Source organism: Anabrus simplex, chromosome 1 (genome assembly GCF_040414725.1).
Source record: "Anabrus simplex isolate iqAnaSimp1 chromosome 1, ASM4041472v1, whole genome shotgun sequence".
In the NCBI taxonomy this organism is placed as follows: Eukaryota; Metazoa; Arthropoda; class Insecta; order Orthoptera; family Tettigoniidae; genus Anabrus; species Anabrus simplex.
Window position 1 is genome coordinate 1,337,762,069 of NC_090265.1, and position 19,952 is coordinate 1,337,782,020.

Genomic DNA, 19,952 nt, shown 5'->3' on the forward strand with positions numbered 1-19,952 from the left:
AGAAGAAGCCGAAACATTCTAAATTTAATGTCCATGCATTCTCTGAATCAACTACACTATAACCTTTCCAGTTCTCCATTATGGTAATTGGAAGTTATTTTGTAACAGTTAAATTTCTACTCACATGTGAAAAGAAATATCAGATCCCTTCTGATAGCAATATGTACAAACGAAGGCTGCACGTGAATTCACCCTCGTGAATATCTTTCCATTCTACACGTAAGGCCTAACTTTTAGGCCTAATATTGCCGATCAATTTAACTATCGTAATGTATCAGCTCCCATATTCCTTGAAAATATTTGACAGTATATTATCACTCCGTCACATATAATACGAAAACAGATCCACTAACAGGCATGATTCAAATCGAAAACATGCAAGGGGCTGTAAACATTACCACGTGCTAGCCATGCATTCGAAGCTGAAGCGCCCACAACATGGCGATGCGCGAAAGTGTTCGATATTCCGCATAGCATCAGCGCGCTCTGTGAGTTTAGATAAGTAATATTAAAGTCTTTGTGGATTTGCCCAACACGAAACTAGCTTATAAGCGAGAGGAATGAACCAAGCGCTGTTAATATCCACCACCCGGCCGAGAATCGAGAACCCGGGACCTTATGAACCGAAGGCCACTACACTGACCATTCAGTCAATGAATACTGCCACATGGGTCTGCCTCGGTTCCTCTTACCCTCTTTTTTAAATAGTTACTTTACGTCGCACCGACACAGATAAGTCTTATGGTGACGATGGGACAGGAAGGTGCTAGGAGTGGGAAGGAAGCGCCGTGGCCTTAAGTAAGGTACAGCCCCAGCATTTGCCTATTGTGAAAATGGCAAACCACGGAAAACCATCTTCAGGGCTGCCGACCCACTATCTCCCGAATACTGGATAGTGGCCGCACTTAAGCGACTGCAATTATCGAGCTCGGTTCTCTTACTCCCTACGGTCCATTGTAGCAGCAGGCTCGTCAGTCGATCTGTCACATCCGCCCAAGATGCAGGCGGCTAGTGCGCCGTTGAGACACCGCTGTAAGTTTCCTTTGCAGGACAACGTATGACAGTGCACTAGAGGAGATATGTACCTCCTCTGCCGGGCTGAGCGGCTCAGACGGTTGAGGCGCTGACCTTCTGGCCCCAACTTGGCAGGTTCGATCCTGGCTCAGTCCGGTAGTATTTGAAGGTGCTCAAATATGTCAGTGAACGAGGAGAAGACATCCACTTACCGTCCATGTGTCCCTTGGTTAAGTGAGTGTTAACACCACCAAGGGGGATATACGAGGATGGGAAGTGCAGACTGCGAGTCAGAGGAGCCTCACTTAAAGATACGAGCTCCTTCCTCAACAAACTGAGATTCTCTCGAAGAGATGTACAATATCTATCCTCCACGATTTCGAAAGATTATCTATCCATAATCTGTTTTAGCTTTTTTTTTTAATTTAACATTCCGAACCAGTTGGCTGCGCGGTTCGAGACGTATAGCTATTAGTTTTCATACGGCAGGTAGTAGGTTCGAACCGCACTGTCGGCAACCTTGAAGATTATTTCCCGTGGTTTCCCATTCTTCACACCAGGCAAATGCTGTGTTTGTGCCCTAATTAAGGGCACAGTCACGTCCTTCCCAGTCCTGGCCCTGTCCAATTCCATCGTCGCTGTAAGACCTGTCTGAGTAGTTCTGACGTATAACCAATAGCAAACAAAATATTTCATATGGTTTTAAGTCGCATTAATACACGTTTTCGGTGACGGAGGGATGGGAAATGATTAGGACTACGAAATGGTAAAGGTCTTGATCAAGGTAGAACCCACGGAAAAACATCTCCGAGATTGCCGGTAGTTGGGTTCGAAACCACCGCCTCTCGAATGTACGACCCTTAACAAGCAGCCAGCTCGTTCGGTTTTAAACATTTTTCATGTTATATTTTAGTATCTTTGGCCAAGCAGTGACAATTTACAAGAAATAAATTCTTGCATGGCTATTGGACCCTAGCAGTCGCCAACAAAAGCGCTCGGACGTCTCTTAAGTTGTTTAAATTTCGTGTAACTATTACAGCCAGGCAGGCCCTCCGATAACAGCGGGTGGCGTCTGTAGTGTCTGGAAAACTATGTATTATTATGGTGGAGGAATATTATGGACAGCACAAACACACAGTCTCCCAGTCACAGGAATTAACCACTTATGATTAAAATCCCACGAACCAGCCGGGATAATATGTATGTGTTATTCGGTTTCGTTTTGTTTTATTTGTTAACCTAGTTAGATGAAAGTGGAAGGCCTGAAGGCCTTAATCTTACCAGATATAATAAAACATTATCTACTTACTTACTTACTTACTTACTTTACTTTACTTTTCAATTTTCAGTTTAAATTACGTAACCTATCTATCCTATTTCTCGAAATAAATAAATAAATAAATAAATAAATAAATAAATAAATAAATAAATAAATAAATAAATAAATAAATAAATAAATAAATAAATAAATAAATCTACATAAATAAATTTGTGGGGGGTTCCACTGTCTGTAATTTCGTTTGTTTTGCCAGTTATTTCAGATATTTATCCGTTTTATGTCAACTCAAGTCCGTATCCGTGGTTTTTTATTTTTCGTGTCTGTTTGTTCCACCAACACGGCGACACGGCTGGATAGATCTCGACCAAACTTCATATTTAGAGTATACTTGTCCCGAAGAAGGTTTCTATCGTTAGACACGTGGGGAAAGTGTGTGGAGGAAAGGGAATCAAGGCAGAGTGTTATCCAGGAATTAGGTTGAGGCAGATGCTGAGAAAAGTAGAAGAGAAGGAGGAGGGGAAGGAGAAGGTGATCGTATTTCACGATGGTACCAACAACGTAAGGCAAGCTGATATAAGTACCAACATAGTTGGGGATGTGTAGGATGTGGTAAATGCAGCACGGGTGAAGTTTAAGAAAGCGGAGATTCTTATCAGAGGAATATTGTGTAGGAGATATACTTATTTGACTGGAGGGCGATTGGGAATTTAAATGAGACTACAGAGTGTGCATGTGGGAAACTGGGAGTGAAATTTCTAGATCCTAGTGAATGGGTAGGAGATTGGGATCTGCGCTCACATGGCCTTCACTTAAACCGCAGTGGCACGTATAAGTTAGGAAATTTGTTTAGAAAGGTAATAAAGAGGGGAACGGGGTTGTCTAGGGAGTGGTGATAAGGGTACAGAGATCTGGAAGTCAAGTAGGGATGACATAAAAATGTTAGTGTTGAACTGTAGAAGTATTGTAAAGAAAGGAATAGAATTAAGTAATTTAATAGATATAATCAGATTATGCCTTTGCTGGCGAGATGTAGTGTTTACAATGCACTATGTCTTCTGGTACGGGCTATATCAAATTTGTTACTTTCATTGACCTGTCTCAGTCTCATCCTTGGCTTTGACAATCTGAAAGTGACTGAGGTATGAGTGATGCTAATAATACCATTCTTTATGCAGCCAGTCCCTGTTATGAATGGTGTGAAAATATCGCTCATAGGGTCAGTTGGTGCATGCATTTTAGTGGGCTTGGCAGACTGATATGTAATAGCAACGGCTGGCTCGGTGAGGAAAGCAACGGGAAACTACCTCACTCCTTATTTCCCTAGTACGCTTCTTCAGTGACGCCTAGGCTATTTATGACAGCTGTTGGTGGAGCTGTAGAGGATCAAACCAGCCTTCGGGCTGAATACCCAACATACATACATACATAATCAGATTTTGTAATAGGAGTTGAATCATGGCTGAGAAATGATATAATGGATGCAGACATTTTTTCACGGGACTGGAGTGTGTATCGTAGAGATAGGATAGGAATGGTGGGAGGAGGAGTATTCATTCTGGTGAAAGAAGAATATGTAAGCTACGAAAAAGTTAAAGATGAGAAACATGAAATTCTAGGTGTAAGGGTTATTTCTAGAGATAATAGGCAACTTGATGTCTTTGGAGTGCATAGACCGGGAAAGGGTAGCGCTGACACGGATTCGGACTTATTGATAAGATAATCAGCTATGTGGGAAACGACATGGAAAGGAATGTGATTATAGCGGGAGATCTGAATTTACCAAATGTCAATTCGGAAGGAAATGCGAACGACAGGAAGCATGACCAACAAATGGCAAATAAGCTAATATGGAAAGGACTGCTGATTCAGAGAGTGAGGGAACCAACTAGAGGGAAAAATATCCTGACGTGGTGCTGATAAAACCAGATGAGCTCTACAGAGAAACCGAAGTAATAGATGGTATTAGTGATCACGAAGCTGTTTTTGTCGTAGTTAAAAATATATGTGATAGAAAGGAAGGTTTTAAAAGTAGGACTATTAGGCAGTACCATATGGCTGATAAAGCAGGCATGAGGCAGTTTTTAAAAAGTAATTATGATCGCTGGAAAACGGTAAATAAGAATATAAATGGGTTTAAAGCAATTGTTGAGGAATGTGAAAACAGGTTTGTACCTTTAAAGGTGATAAGGAATGGTAAGGTGTCGTCCCATTTGCGGTCAGTCTCATTTGCGGTCAGTCCCATTTGCGGTCACTCGGTAGAATACAAAAATAAACTAGTTTTGACGGGTGAGACATTGTCCCATTTGCGATCACTCTTATCAGTGGGGATATGGAATTCCCTATTCAAGGACTGGTGCAGGCAGACAGCCTTTTAAATAACTGGCGACAGCTGCGTGCTAGGATTCGGATGCTGAAACTCATTAAATTATGTTTACCGCTTGAGTACGATGCGTTAATATCGGGACAAGGAGACTAAATAGGACTTATTTGTACCTTTATTTAGAGTTAGCAGATGGTTATGGGTGTAATCAAATGATTTTTGAAATGCAGGACAAAAGCAGGGCGTATTAAACCGTTGAACTTCTTCAAATTCAAAATAAATGTTTTGCTGTAACACTCTATTTCCTCGACATTACGACCCTTTTTGGGTTGTGTCTTGATTGCGGACAAGGCAAAAACCGTCCAGATTCCGAACAACTAAATATACTCTGTCCAGATTGCGAACAAGAGATTAGTGTTGACGTGGGATACATAAAACAGATACAATTTTCAAAACAGTCTCATATGAAATTTTTGTTCTAGTAGTAGTAACATTAACTGGTATATTGGGATGTTTTAGATAACCCAACAATATTTATAAAAATATTTTTCTTATTGAAAATGTTTAATAATTTAGTTTGGGGTAATCTTATGATTTAGAATATCCTTTTTATTGTATAACATAACTAGAGGGGCATTTGTTTATGGTGGATTAGTGAGAGTTGTATTATTAATAGATTATTATTATTATTATTATTATTATTATTATTATTATTATTATTATTATTATCTTTCTTGCTACTAGGTCTTATGGTGACGATGGGACAGGGAAGGCCTAGGAATTGGAAGGAAGCGGCCGTGGCCTTAAGGTACAGCCCCAACATTTGCCTGGTGTGAAAATGGGAAACCACGGAAAACCATCTTCAGGGCTGCCGATAGTGGGGTTCGAACCCACTATCTCCCGAATACTGGATACTGGCCGCACTTAAGCGACTGCAGCTATCGAGGAATATCTGACCCTGTAATAATTAAGAGGGGAATTCGTCAAGGCATTATTATTGGACCTTTATGTTTTCTTATATATATAAATGATATGAGTAAACAAATGGAATCAGAGGTAAGGCTTTTTGCGGATGATGCTATTCTGTATAGAGTAATAAATAAGTTACAAGAATGTAAGCAACTGCAAAATGACCTCGATAATGTTGTGAGAATGAAAGTAGGCAATGGTATGGTGATAATCGTAGTTAAAAGTCAGGTTGTGAGTTTCACAAATAGGAAAATGTTTTTTTGTTGTTTTTTTGTTTGTTTTTGTTTTTTCCAAGCTGCTTTACGTCGCATCGACACAGATAGGTCTTATGGCGACGATTGATAGTTCCTTTCGGGGATCATTGTCAGTATCTGGGTGTTAATATAAGGAATGATCTTCATAGGGGTAATCACATAAATGGGATTGTAAATAAAGGATACAGATCTCTGCACATGGTTATGAGGGTGTTTAGGGGTTGTAGTAAGGGTGTAAAGGAGAGGGCATATAAGTCTCTGGTAAGATCCCCAAATAGAGTATGGTTCCAGTGTATGGGACCCTCACCAGGATTACTTGATTCAAGAACTGGAAAAAATCCAAAGAAAAGCAGCTCGATTTGTTCTGGGTGATTCCCGACAAAAAAGTAGCGTTACAAAAATGTTTCAAAGTTTGGGCTGGGAAGAACTGGGAGAAAGAAGACGAGCTGCTCGACTAAGTGGTATGTTTCGAGCTGTCAGCGGAGAAATGGCGTGGAATGGCATTAGACGAATAAGTTTGAGTGGCGTCTTTAAAAGTAGGAAATATCACAATATGAAGGTAATGTTGGCATTGAAGAGGACAGATTGGGGCAAATATTCATTTATAGGAAGGGGAGTTAGGGATTGGAATACCTTACCAAGGGAGATGTTCAATAAATTTCACTGAAATCCTTTAAGAAAAGGCTAGGAAAACAACAGATAGGGAATCTGCCACCTGGGCGACTGCCCTAAATGCAGATCAGTATTGATTGATTGATTGATTGATTGATTGATTGATTGATTGATTGAACGATCCATCTACGCGTTCGCGCTAAGGTGACATGCTTTGTTCGGTGAGCTTATATCAAATGAATGGCGAGTTGTTATAGTAGCCCCTGTGTACAAGGAAAAGGTTGATAAACATAAAGCTGATAATAACAGGCAGTCACCCTGACGTGTTGTATATAAGCTTTCGGAGAGCATTATTACTTCCTTGGAGCAGGGCGCTGTCCTGGCTACAAACACACAAAAGAGTAGGTTGAATAACAAACACACAAACAGTGCCAGCTTATTAAGTACTACTTGATACAAATTCGTTCCATGCAGCATTATTATAAGGTAAAAATAAATCCTTAATTTCTCGCCGCATTATACGTGGTGAATGGATATGTCTCGCATCTTTGTCGAAGATGTAGAGGTGGAGTTAATTTATTACATAGTCGATTTACTATGCGTGAGACAAAGCAAAATATTCCTCACTGCCACCTCTTCCACAGCTGGAAGCTATATTGCGATGGAAGAAAGGTCACTAGGACATGCTAATGTGTGTTAATTTCGTTAAGTAGTCTGGCTAGTTCGCATTCGTTCTATAAGGGAATAGTTACGGCATGATACGAGTTTTGAAATAAAAGGTATACTTATGGCAAAGAACCATATTAACAGAAAATGAACCAATAGAAACCACCTCAAAAAATAACAATCAATCATTGTTTCTTCATCAGCCCCCTCTGTGGATCAGAGGTGGAATGTCGGCTACTGGATCCCAAAGTCGTGGGTTTAAACCCCACAGAAGTAGTCGAATTTTTGAAGGGCAGGAAAAATGCGTTCGACCCCCCATGTTGTACGAGGTCGGCATGTAAAAGATCTCTGGTGTCACATTTGGTGTTCACCCGGACAAATAATGTTTTATTTTTATTTTTGCTAGTGGTTTTACGTCGTACTGACACAGATAGGTCTTATGACGACAATGGGACAGGAAAAGCATAGGAGTTGAAAGGAAGCGGCCGTGGCCTTAATTAAAGTACAGTAAAGTACAGTAAAGTGGATATGAATTTAAAACAATCAGTGGATCCGACCCGTAATATCCCACATTCCCAGAAACTAGCGTTAAACAATAGTATTACTGACCAAGGGAGTGCTTCTAAAGCACAATCCTGAATCGATCATCCTTGTAGTCTAAAGGGGTCCAAAATCCAGGTCATCGGCCCCTCATAATGCTACTTATCACTACGAAAGTAGAAACACGGTATTTGTCATGTTGCGGTACTAATCAAAAGTAGCGTAGATTCGCGGTATTCCACACATATTACTACTCACAGGTAGGCCTAATGTAATGCGCACATGTAACACAGACCTATGGTGTTGCTCACATTGCGGGCCACATATAGGCAACGCAAACCTATGGTGTACTAATCACAGGGATTCGTACTATCCCGTGCTGTTCCTCACATAATGAAAATGAAAATCCGCAGCCTGTTTCCAGTCATTCGACCGGGTCAGGAATGGAATGAATGAAGCCCCATCTAACGGCGAGGACAGGAATTGTGCCGGCTGCCGAAGCCTGTCGCACTCCTCTAGGGCAATGATTAATGAATGACAGATGAAATGAAATGATATTGGAGAGTGTTGCTGGAAAGAAATATGACAGGGAAAACCGGAGTACCCGGAGAAAAACCTGTCCAGCCTCCGCTTTGTCCAGCACGAATCTCATATGGAGTGATCGGGATTTGAACCAGGGAGCCCAGCGGTGAGAGGCCGGTGCGCTGCTGTCTGAGCCACGGAGGCTCTGTGTTCCTCACATGGTGGGTACTAATAATAGGCAAGGCAGACCCATGGTGTCGCTCATAGAGTGGTACTAATCACAGGTACTGTAAAACTCACCCTGATTCACACACTGTCGCTACTAATAACAAACTTATTGTATATCTACCACAGTATACTACGCGCAAGTAAAATCGACCCATGATATTCCACGCGTGATGGTACTACTTACAAGCAGTCTCATGGTTATAATTCGATCATCCTTTGGTCGCCCCTTTAGTCGCCTATTATGACAGGCAGGGGATACCATGGGTGTATTCTTCGTCTGTGTCCCCCACCCACAGGGGGATGTGTGTTTGGTCCACAAGAGCTATTTTATTTCGCTTCAGTCCGCCGGCAAGCCGGTTAGGACCACCCTATCCGCCACGTGGGAGTATCACCTCTCTCCCTGCTACGCCAGCGTAGTAGGTTCGTGGGTTATGGATTTCAATGGGCGTTTGCTTCTCGCTCGGTTGGTCCGGGTAGTATTACTGGCTCTGCTAGTAAAGACTACAGCACCGAGCTAGTTGGGCGTGCGGTGAGGGCCGCGTAGATGTGTGCTTGCATTCGGGAGATGGTGGGTTCGAATCCCATCGTCGGCAGCCATGAATATGATTCTCAGTGTTTTTCCATTTTCACACCAGGCAAATTCTCAGGCTGTACCTTAATTATGGCCACGGCTGTTACCTTCCCAATCCTAGCCTTTCCCATCCTTGCGTCGTCAAAATCCTTCGATATATTAGTGCGACGTTAAACCGCTAGCAAGGAAAAAAAAGACTGAAGCTGAGTTTTTGCGAGAACACCTGTGGAAAGAAGCCTTCTTACAACCCTACAAGTAGTTTATGGCGAGTTCATTTTTTTAAAATCAGACAAATTGCCAGATGGTGCCAAAAAATATAACCAAGGACCTCTTATTTCTGATTTCAGTCTCTCTCTCTCTCTCTCTCTCTCTCTCTCTCTCTCTCTCTCTCTCTCTCTCTCTCTCTCTCTCTCTCTCTCTCTCTCACACACACACACACACACACACACACACACACACACACACACACACACACACACATCGTCATATAAACTAAAGTATTCAGACACCATGCACCAAGAACAGTACAAAAACCGTGAAATGAGGTAGCAATAGAATTCATCGGGTACAGATTTTAGCTGCTAAGACAACTGTTTAGTGTCGGTCCGACTCATTGGCTGAATGGTCAGCGCTGAAGCCTTCGGTTCAGAGGGTCCCGGGTTCGATTCCTGTTTAATTCTTCTCGCCCGGAGACTGGGGGTTTGTGTTTGTACCAGCACTTTCCTCTTCATATTCAGACAACACTCTACACTACTAACCACCACAGGAACATGCAATAGTGATTATATCCCTCCATATAGTGTTGGCGTCAGGAAGGGCATTCGGCTGTAAAACAGGGCCAAATCCACATGTGCGACACAGTTCGCACCTGCGACCCCACACATGTGGGGAAATAGAAGAAGAAGAAGAAGAAGAAGAAGAAGAAGAAGAAGAAGAAGAAGAAGAAGAAGAAGACAGCTGTTAAGTGTCAATAGTAATATAATGTAATTGGCTTTACGTCTCACCAACTTCTTTTTACGGTTTTCCGAGACGATGTGCCGGAACTTAGTCTCGCAGGAGTTCTTTTACGCGCCTCTAAATCTACCGACACGAGACTGACGCACTTGAGCACCTTCAAATACCACCGAATCGAACCTGCCAAATGGGGGGTCAGAAGGCCAACGCCTCAACCTTCTGAGCCACACAACCCGGCTGGTAATTGTCGAAACGCACTGATAACTTATGGCACTCGCACTCTAGTGCAAGCCAGCGAACCTGCAGTTTTAAATAACTGTTGATATCGTGATTATAACCATGAGACCTCCGGTTTTGAGCGGAATCTGACCCTCTGGGACGCGACATTTCTAAAATTCCACCTGCAGTATATTGTCAGGGGAATTACAATACCAATTGAAATGTACTAAGTTGAAACACTAGAAATAGGGCCCTGGTGCTAATGAGAGAAACCATATTACCATTGGCTAGCTGGGTAACGTAAGTTACGACACTCGTCTCCTGTGCTCAGCCAGGCGCAATCTGCTGGCATTCAAATATGCTCTGATCACATTACTATCTACCAAAGAAACATGCTCAAGTGAATATCCCTTCACAACGAGTTACCGTCAAGGAAGAGTACCGACCGTAAAACTGTGACACAGAGCGAAGCCGAGTAACACCAAGGTGTCGGAAAAGCATCAGAGAAAGAAGGAATAATTCCCATTAAAATAAGTGGGAAGGTACTGTCGCAATTTGAAGACGCTTCTGAAAAACATATAACAAAACCTCGATTTTTGGAAATTTCAATTCGTAATATAAAATATTTGGAGATATTCTATTCCATGCCTTTAGCTTGATCCTTGTTTCAACACATGCAGGTTAATTGGGCGTGTAGTTACGCATTACTGCTCTGCTACCTAGAACTTTTACATAAGATAGTGATACGTTCCTTGCGGCAGTAGAATTTTATTGTATTTACGCCGTAGAAATCATTCCAATCCAATGTCATCAGAATTAATATTAATTGTAAATAGTAATAATAATAATAATAATAATAATAATAATAATAATAATAATAATAATAATAATAATGTCATCTTAACTAAATGGTCAGCGTCGTGGCCTTCGGTTCAGAGGGTCTTGGGTTCGATCCTCAGACGGGTTGGGTTTTTTAGCCGCGTCTGGTTAAATCCTCTGTCACGAGGACTGGGGTGTTCGTGTTTTTCTCAATACACTCATCTTATTACACACACAACACTACCAACCATCACAGGCTAGTGAATACATCCCTCAACATAGGGTAGACACCTGCCCGTAAAACAGGGCCCAATTCACTTGCTTGCGACAGAGTTCGTAACCACAACCGCAACAGGGTGTAGAAAAGTTGGCGGAATAATAATAATAATAGGCATATACCTTTTTATAAATGAATTTTGCGTGTAGAGTCTGTCGTTTGTTCTAGTGAACACTCTAGATTAGAATTCGAAGCATGAAAATGTATAAGAATATAATTTATTCATGAGCAATTATGTATTTTAAAACGCTAAGTACTGGTTAACATACAGCGAACAGCGCCCTGTAATCCGCAGTCATTCTACTGTTACTTAGATTCCATTCTCGATCGGTGTCAACACCGCGTGCCAAAGCAGAATGTCAGACTCACCTTGTGTTCGCCAGCCGCGCCGCCCAAACACTGACTTTCTCCAAGCCGTGACTCGAGGTTTTGTTTGCTGAGCCAACGATAAACACAAGAAGTTTAGGAGGCTGTGCTACCTGCATAACCGGTTCGTCAAGGTAGGGACGTCGACCTTCTACAAGAAGTCAACTGCTACATTTAGGATTGAGAACGGTCAAGGCTAAATTTCACTGCATGGGTGAAAGACCCTCTGTAATAAGTTCGCCACATCGCATTCGGTTTTTTTTTTTAACAAGTTGCTTTACGTCGCACCGACACTGATAGCTCTTATGGCGACGATTGGATAGGAAAGGTCTAGGAGTGGGAAGGAAGCGACCGTGGCCTTAATTAAGGCACAGTCCCAGCACTTGCCTGGTGTGAAAATGGGAAACTACGGAAAACCATCTTCAGGGCTGCCGACAGTGGGGTTCGAACTCACTATCTCCCGAATACCGAATACTGGCCGCAATTATACGACTGCAGCTATCGAGCTCGGTAAACAGATTCGTTTGAAGTATTTCAGAACGACTGCTGTGTCTAAGATCCCCAACGTTTATACTAGTTACTTGTCAAGATACTGCCTTTTCTATATTCTGCCTAAATTAGGTGGCTCTGATTATTATTATTATTATTATTATTATTATTATTAAAATGTATTATTATGACGGTCTTAACGAGATGCCGGAATTTTGTCGTGAGAGAAGTTCGTTAAGCTACTAACACGAATCACTCACATCTCACATTCCAGGGCTCAATTCCACTAAAATGACTGTTAGTACAATCGGCGGAAGCCCCCGATACTATGAGTTTATGAAGATGCGTAAAAAGATAATGTATCATGTGAAAATACGGTCGCCAGCCCTGCGGTGTAGGGGGAGCGTGCCTGCCTCTTACCCGGAGGCCCTGGGTTCGATTCCCGGCCAGGTCAGGGATTTTATCTGCATCTGAGGGCTGGTTCGAGGTCCAGTCAGCCTACGTGATAACAATTGAGTAGCTATATGACGGTGAGATAGCGGCCCCGGTATAGAAAGCCAAGAATAACGGCCGAGAGGATCTGTCGTGCTGACCACACGACGCCTCGTAATCTTCAGGCCTTCGGGCTGAGCAGCGGTCGCTTGGTAGGCCATGGCTCTTCGGGGCTGTTTTGCCATGGGGTTTGGTTTGGTTTGGTTTGGAAAATGCGGTCTTTTGTTCCAATACAGTACAGCAGCTTAGAATGAGCAGCTGAACTTTTGGAAAAGGATATTCATTTTGCACCTGAGAAAGAAGACTGACATAATAAGAATATAATTTATTCATGAGCAATTATGTATTTTTAAAACGCTAAGTACTGGTTAACATACAGCGAACAGCGCCCTGTAATCCGTAAACATGAAGGAAATTCGCTCATTTTGTACTAAGTTCCTCAAAACTGATTGATGGTGCAAACCCAACGATCGTTATACTCTGTGAGAGAAACTTTGTTAGGGTGTTTCACGGGGGACATAGAAGGAATATGTGCAGCAATTCAACGTAAATGTACAGTCGCTTAAAAAAAAAAAAAAAGACCGTGTGGTATTGTATAAGTTCACACTTCTATCAAAAACAATTTAACCTATGGATATAATGTTTGTTGTGGGTATTCACAGAGTTCGTATCTACATGGGAATTGAATTCTATTTTGATAATAAATTAAAATGAAGTCTGATAAAATATTCATTGCAAAGAATAAAATACCATGCGCTCATTCTTTTCTTTCGGCGACTTTGGAATAACTTACCAAGGGAGATGTTCAATAAATTTCCAATTTCTTTGAAATCATTTAGGAAAACGCTAGGAAAACAACAGATAGGGAATCTGCCACCTGGGCAACTGCCCTAAATGCAGATCAGTATTGATTGATTGATTGATTGATTGATTGATTGATTGATACTTCTGAAACCCTTAAAAATATAATGCATCACCCAGTATGTCAGTAATACTCTACAAGTAATGTTGAGAATGGCACGCTAATTGATATGCAGTCTGTGGACAAAAGAGTAGCGTTACGAAAATGTTGTAAAGTTTGGACTGGGAAGACTTGGGAGAAAGGAGACGAGCTGCTCGACTAAGCGGTATGTTCCAAGCTGTCAATGGAGAAAAGGCGTGGAATAACATTAGTAGACGAATAACTCCGAGTGTGTGTTTTAAAAATAGGAAAGGTCACAATATGAAGATAAAGTTGGAATTCAGGAGGACAAATTGGGGCACATATTCGTTTATAGGAAGAGGAGTTACGAACTGGAATAACTTACCAAGGGAGATGTTCAGTAAATTTCCGAATTCCTTGCAATTATTTAAGGAAAGTATAGGTAAAGAACAGATAGGGAATCTGCCACCTGGGCGACTGCCCTAAATGCAGACCAGTGGTGACTGAAATTGAAAAAAAAAAAAATTGTGACAACCTACTAAGTTCAGTGCTCTCCATCCTTTGACACTACCAAGGTAAGTAATTTCTTAATAATATTTCAAAAATAAATACATTTTACTTCCAGATAATTCAAGAATGCAAAACAGTCCCCGATAAGAACCAGATTAGTTGAATGTTTATATTCTGAATGTCGTTAATTAAAGTGGCTTCAACCAGTTAAGTCAGTTTGTCTTGTGTGTAGTAGGCTATTCTCTCGGTTGTTATTGTGGACGTGGACATCATTGTTTTGTACATGCATTGTTGGTATTGGATTTACACAGCTGCCTTTATTAATGAGAACTTTTAAATATTACTGGCTAACAATACACAAATGTGACTTACACCGCTTTGTTTTTGACTGGTCCACAAAGTAAAATAATGCTTGGTCATTATAGGACAAGTCAGTTTCACTCACGATCAAAAGCAGATAAGTCATTCATTTTTGTAATTAAACAAAATCAAAACTATTGCTTTAAAAGCTGTTTCATATAACGCAGAATGCTTTGAGGACATTTGGTGACAATCAGTGATTTCGTATTATTTAAAAAACGATTCCCCTGAAAATATTTTTTTACTTATCTGGGATAAATACTTTAGTATTGTTGTTGTGGGTATCCACAGAGTTCGTATCTACATGGGAAATGAATTATATTTTGATAATAAATTAAAATGAAGTCTGATAAGATATTCAATGTAAAGAATAATATACCATGCGGTCGTTCTTTTCTTTCGCCGACTTTACTTCTGGAACCCTTAAAAGAGAATGCATCACCCAGTCTGTCAGAAAAACTCTGGAAGTAATGTTGGGTATGGCTCACTAATTGATATGCATTCTGTGGACAAAAGAGTAGCGTTACGAAAATGTTGCAAAGTTTGGCCTGGGAAGACTTGGGAGAAAGGAGACGAGCTGCTCGACTAAGCGGTATGTTCCGAGCTGTCAATGGAGAGAAGGAATAACATTAGTAGACGAATAACTCTAAGTGTGTTTTTAAAAGTAGAAAAGATCACAATATGCTAGGACTATTATTATTGGTAATAATCCGATTTCTAATTCTGACTGCTGCTGCTGCTGCTGCTGCTGATGATGATGATGATGATGCTTGTAGTTTAAAGGGGCACATCTAGGTTTCGGCCCCTAATGGTACAAAATGTAATGACAATTTCAAAGTCCAAAATTCATCCCCTGACCAGAATTCAAAACGTGATGATGAAGAGGGAATGGATTAATATGAATTTAAAATAATCAGCGGATCCAACTCACAATACTGAAAGTTAAAGATAATTCCAAAGTCGATCCTCTGACTAGAATTCAAAAAGACGGCGATGAACAAAGATTATGAACTTAAAACAATCAGCGGATCCGACCCACAATGCCCCACCCTCCCAGAAACTACCTTAAAGCAATAGCATAGGGCAGGGCCTCTCAGGGTGCATGCGCGTGGTGCATGCACTGTACACGGTGCAAAAGACGACTTCGCTTGGTTGACCAGAGTGCGGACCCCCACTCCTCTCTCCCTACACCTGTCTCCCCGTTCGGCCTGTCTCCGCGTTCCTCGCCTTCACTGCTGTTTCTCCCCCACTGCGAAATGTTTACGTGTGGTGAGCGGAGACGCACAGTTGTATGGGACAAGGTTACCAGTGTTATTAAAAAAATTAAAAAAGTGAATTAGAAATACACATGCATGTTTGAGAGGAATGTAAACATAATTTTAAAAAAATGCAGAACCCGTAACCAAAATGAAAATGCTACAGTACTGGAACAAACCTCATTTGTGGATATAGAATGCTCTTCTTCAAGCTGTTTCAACTTCCTTAATTCTTTCTCTCTGACGTCTCCTATGATTTCACAATAATTTTTCGAATGTAGTCTGTTGTAGTGTCTTTCAATAGACGATTTTCTTACGCACGTAATTATCGTCCCACAGATTAAGCATTTGGCGTTATCGTCACGACAAACAAACAAAAAAAAATACGAAAGTTCCCAGTTCGATTGAAACGGACTTTCAGAAGTCTTTGCTTTCTTCGAAACAGGTTGCTCCATTATTATGTTGTTGTCGTGCGCTTATCTATTTCACTGATAAACACGTCGTCTACCACCAAACGCTTCGTCGCTCTCAGCACACTACACCATCCGAGTCAAGCCGAGTTGAGGCGAAGCGTACCGATGCACAGTGCACAGAGCCTATGCACCTCGCTCTGCACGCGTGAGAGTTCGGGCGTTTGAGAGGCCGTGGCATAGGGTATTGAAGAGGAAGTGCGACATCATCTTTTAAGAGAGCTCAAGAGGTTGGTGGGACACCCGCTTGGCGGCAGCACAGGCGATTGTGATGTCAGCAGAGACCCTTGGCCATTAGCCCGCGTTATATTCACCTTCAGTTGTAGTAACTTTTATTGCTCATTATTGTCGCTGTCACATAGTGATGGGCTAGCGACGGAATCGAGTAGAATCGAGTAATGTGCTCTTAGAATCGGTATTACTCGACTCCAGACTCGAGTCCAAGCATACTGGTGTCGCTATCTGTGGACATGTCTTAGAACTAAAATCTACTGTACTGGAGTGCACGGCATTCAGGGTCACCCACAGAATATTTTTGTGGTGTGGAGTGCAATATGTTTGCTGCCGATGATTGATGTTGTTCAGTCATCGGTCGTCAATAATTCGATTGTTATGATTATTATTATCATCATCATAGGCACTAAAGGTTGTGACTTACTAACAAACTGTCAGCTGTTTAGCTAGAACAGAATGACGTTCTGTCCGCTGATTTGCTGCGTGAACGTACGTCACATTCTGGACGCCTCATCTTAATACCCGACATTATATCTGCCGAAAGTATGATGTACATATAAACTGCTGTAATTCACCTGTTCCCCCGGACGATTGTAGGCTTTGGCGCGGTTAGCAATAGGCTATGGTTACAATAAATCTGTCATACTACCGATCATATTAGCACATCTACGCCCGTGTATATGCATAATGGCTACATGAGATATAATTTACCAGTAGCGAAGCAATACAATGTGTGCAGAAATACCGTCTATAGTCTACAAATAGCACATGTTTAAAATACACTAATTACAACATACATACCGTGACAGGGATTTGAAATAATAATAATAATAATAATAATAATAATAATAATAATAATAATAATAATAATAATAATAATAATAATAATGTTATAACTTTTACGTCCAAGTACGTACATTTGTATGGTTTTCGGGGATGCCGAGGTACCGCATTTAGTCCCCCGGGAGATTTTTTACGTCCCAATAATTCTACCGACACTAGGATGACGTATTTGAGCACCTTCAAATACTACCGGAATAAACCAGTATCGAACCGGCCAAGTTGGGCTATGAAGGCCAGATAAGCTATATTATCAATATTAGAATAGATGGCATATTCAGTGAAGTGTGTGCGAGACGCCGTAAACGGATATTTTCATATCTTATTATGCGTGTTAAGTGGCATTATTATCGTTCTCAAGTAATTATCAAATTTAGGTTATTCCTTTTGCGCATTCATTCAGTTTTTTCATATCGTACCGCGCTGTCGCAATCCCATAAACCCTCAGCGACCGCTTGTACGCATGCTTCATCCATCTACGAGCCGGCGAGTGAGCGAACGTGTGACGTCATGCTATCATCGAGCCTTCGCAAGCGAAGCGAGTCCGAGCCTGGACTCGAAAGAATCGAGTACCGCGATTCCAGGCATCACTCGCGCACATCACTACTGTCACAGATGTTTCCACAGTTTGCATTATTAGTGTATTCACGATTGAGTGGTGTGAGAAGTGTTATGTTTAAAATACCTCGGTTTTTGTCGCTATTGTGCTATAAGGCAACGTATATCAGTGCTTGAGGAAACTACAACATCATGCCCTCGTGTTTTGTACCCGGTTGCAGGTCTGGATATGACCGATCGTTTTCAGGTAGGCATTTCTTAAGGCCTCCTAAAGAGAGTGGTGTTTTACTGAAATGGGAGAAGGCTATCCATAGAAAAGACCTAAATAACTGTTTCGTGTGTGACGTTCAGTTTAGCGATGATTTTCTAGTAAAAGTAGACTCGTTTACGGTGAATGGTGAAAGAGTAGAGATACAAAGACTGCGCTGGAAATTAAAACCAGAAGCATTTCCTCACATATTTCCTAATCTACCCAAGTATATTTCTAAGGCAGTTAAGAAACGCAACTCCCCCACGAATAGGCAATCCACATGAAGAGATTTCTCTAATAAAAGCTTTGAACAGATCGTAAATATCAGTGGTAGTGATCAACCTGTACGCTCAGCAGTTGAAGATAGCTCTAATGTCACAGATGCTAGGGAAACAATTGCGCTATTAAAGAGGAGATTGAAGAATCAGAAACTTAATCTCATTAGAACGCAGAATCAACTCAATGTCGCTAAAGCTAAGATACATTTGCTTGAAAAAGACATTTCTGATATAAAATCAAGGAGAAATTTCACCCAGTCAAAATAATTCGGTTCTCTCAGCAAAAAACAGAAAATGATAGTCGATACAATGTTAAAGAAATGTCAAGCTAAAAGTAAGAAAGGAATGAGATATAGTGATGAATTTCTTCTTGATGCACTTTCTTTAATAATAAAGTCTCCCTAGGAATATCGGCACTGTTTAAATCCAGTGGCGAAGCTAGCTATATTACTTGGGGAGTCTAAGAATATTGTTCAAGCTTACCTTAAATTATTTTATACAGCAAGTGTATGCGGTGCTCCTTTCTCTCTGCAAATGCATCAATGACACGGTTCCTGAAGCTCTGATTATTAGACAGTTCGTGCAATAGAGATTTCTCTATCGCAAGTGTACTTAAATTACATAGTTTACTGTTTGTCATTGAATTCCTCAGGAAGGTTTTTATGCGTTTTAGCGCCCTCATACTTCTTTCACTCGAACATGTTGTCACTGAAAATGTGAGAACTAAACGAACCAAACGTGTTGTTTGTTCGTAAACCTTGTCCAGACCATTATCCAACATATATTTTAGCAGTATTGTGGAGGTAGATGTTTAGCTTCATCAGAGTGCACATTCACAAGTTCATTTGTCAGTTGTTCACTTTCGAAAAAAGGGTACATCTTCAGGAGTTGTTTCATTTTCATTGAGGGAAAACTTGTGTTGTAAGCCTTAAATTGATTCTCATCCAATAATTCTGCAAAATGGAAGTTTTCAAAGTCACAGAACCGTATTTCCATCTGTACCACGGTGGTATCAATTATTTCATATGCTAATGCTGTGAGGGTTGGCACTACAAATGATTCTGTTGCCATTGCGGTATTGAGAGCTTTGCTGGTGTCTATGCATTCATTCACTGTTTCTTCATTTCTCAGATTTTTTAAGTTATTTATGGTTTGATTTTTCTCATGGTTGCAGATATTTACATTAGATGTGCATTTTGCTTGCAGCACCTTGAATAAATGGTCCGTGTAGTAAAATATCTTGTTGAAGACGCACAACAGGAAGAGGAAATTAGGGTCATCTAATCTCTTAACCAGTCCCACAGCACCATTAACAGATTTCCCATCCCATTCTTCATCTTTATCAACAATGTGTGTAAGAGCTTCTTTCAAGTCCTTGAAATGGGATGCTATTGTTAGTGTTGCTCTGGAGTGCAAGTTCCAACGTGTCGTACATGCCGGGGGAAGTTTAAAGCCTTTATCTCTTAGGACTTGAGTTCTCTTTGATGACTTGCTGAAATATGTATGGAAGGCAGTCAAATCATAAGTAAAGAGACGCACTTTCTTTATAGCTTTTGCTCCATACTAGAGTACCAAATTAAGCTTATGTGCATAGCAATGTATAAACATTGCATGTGGGCAAACTTGCTTTACGATAGTTTGAACACCCCCTGTAGAACCCGCCATTGCGGAAGCCCCGTCGTA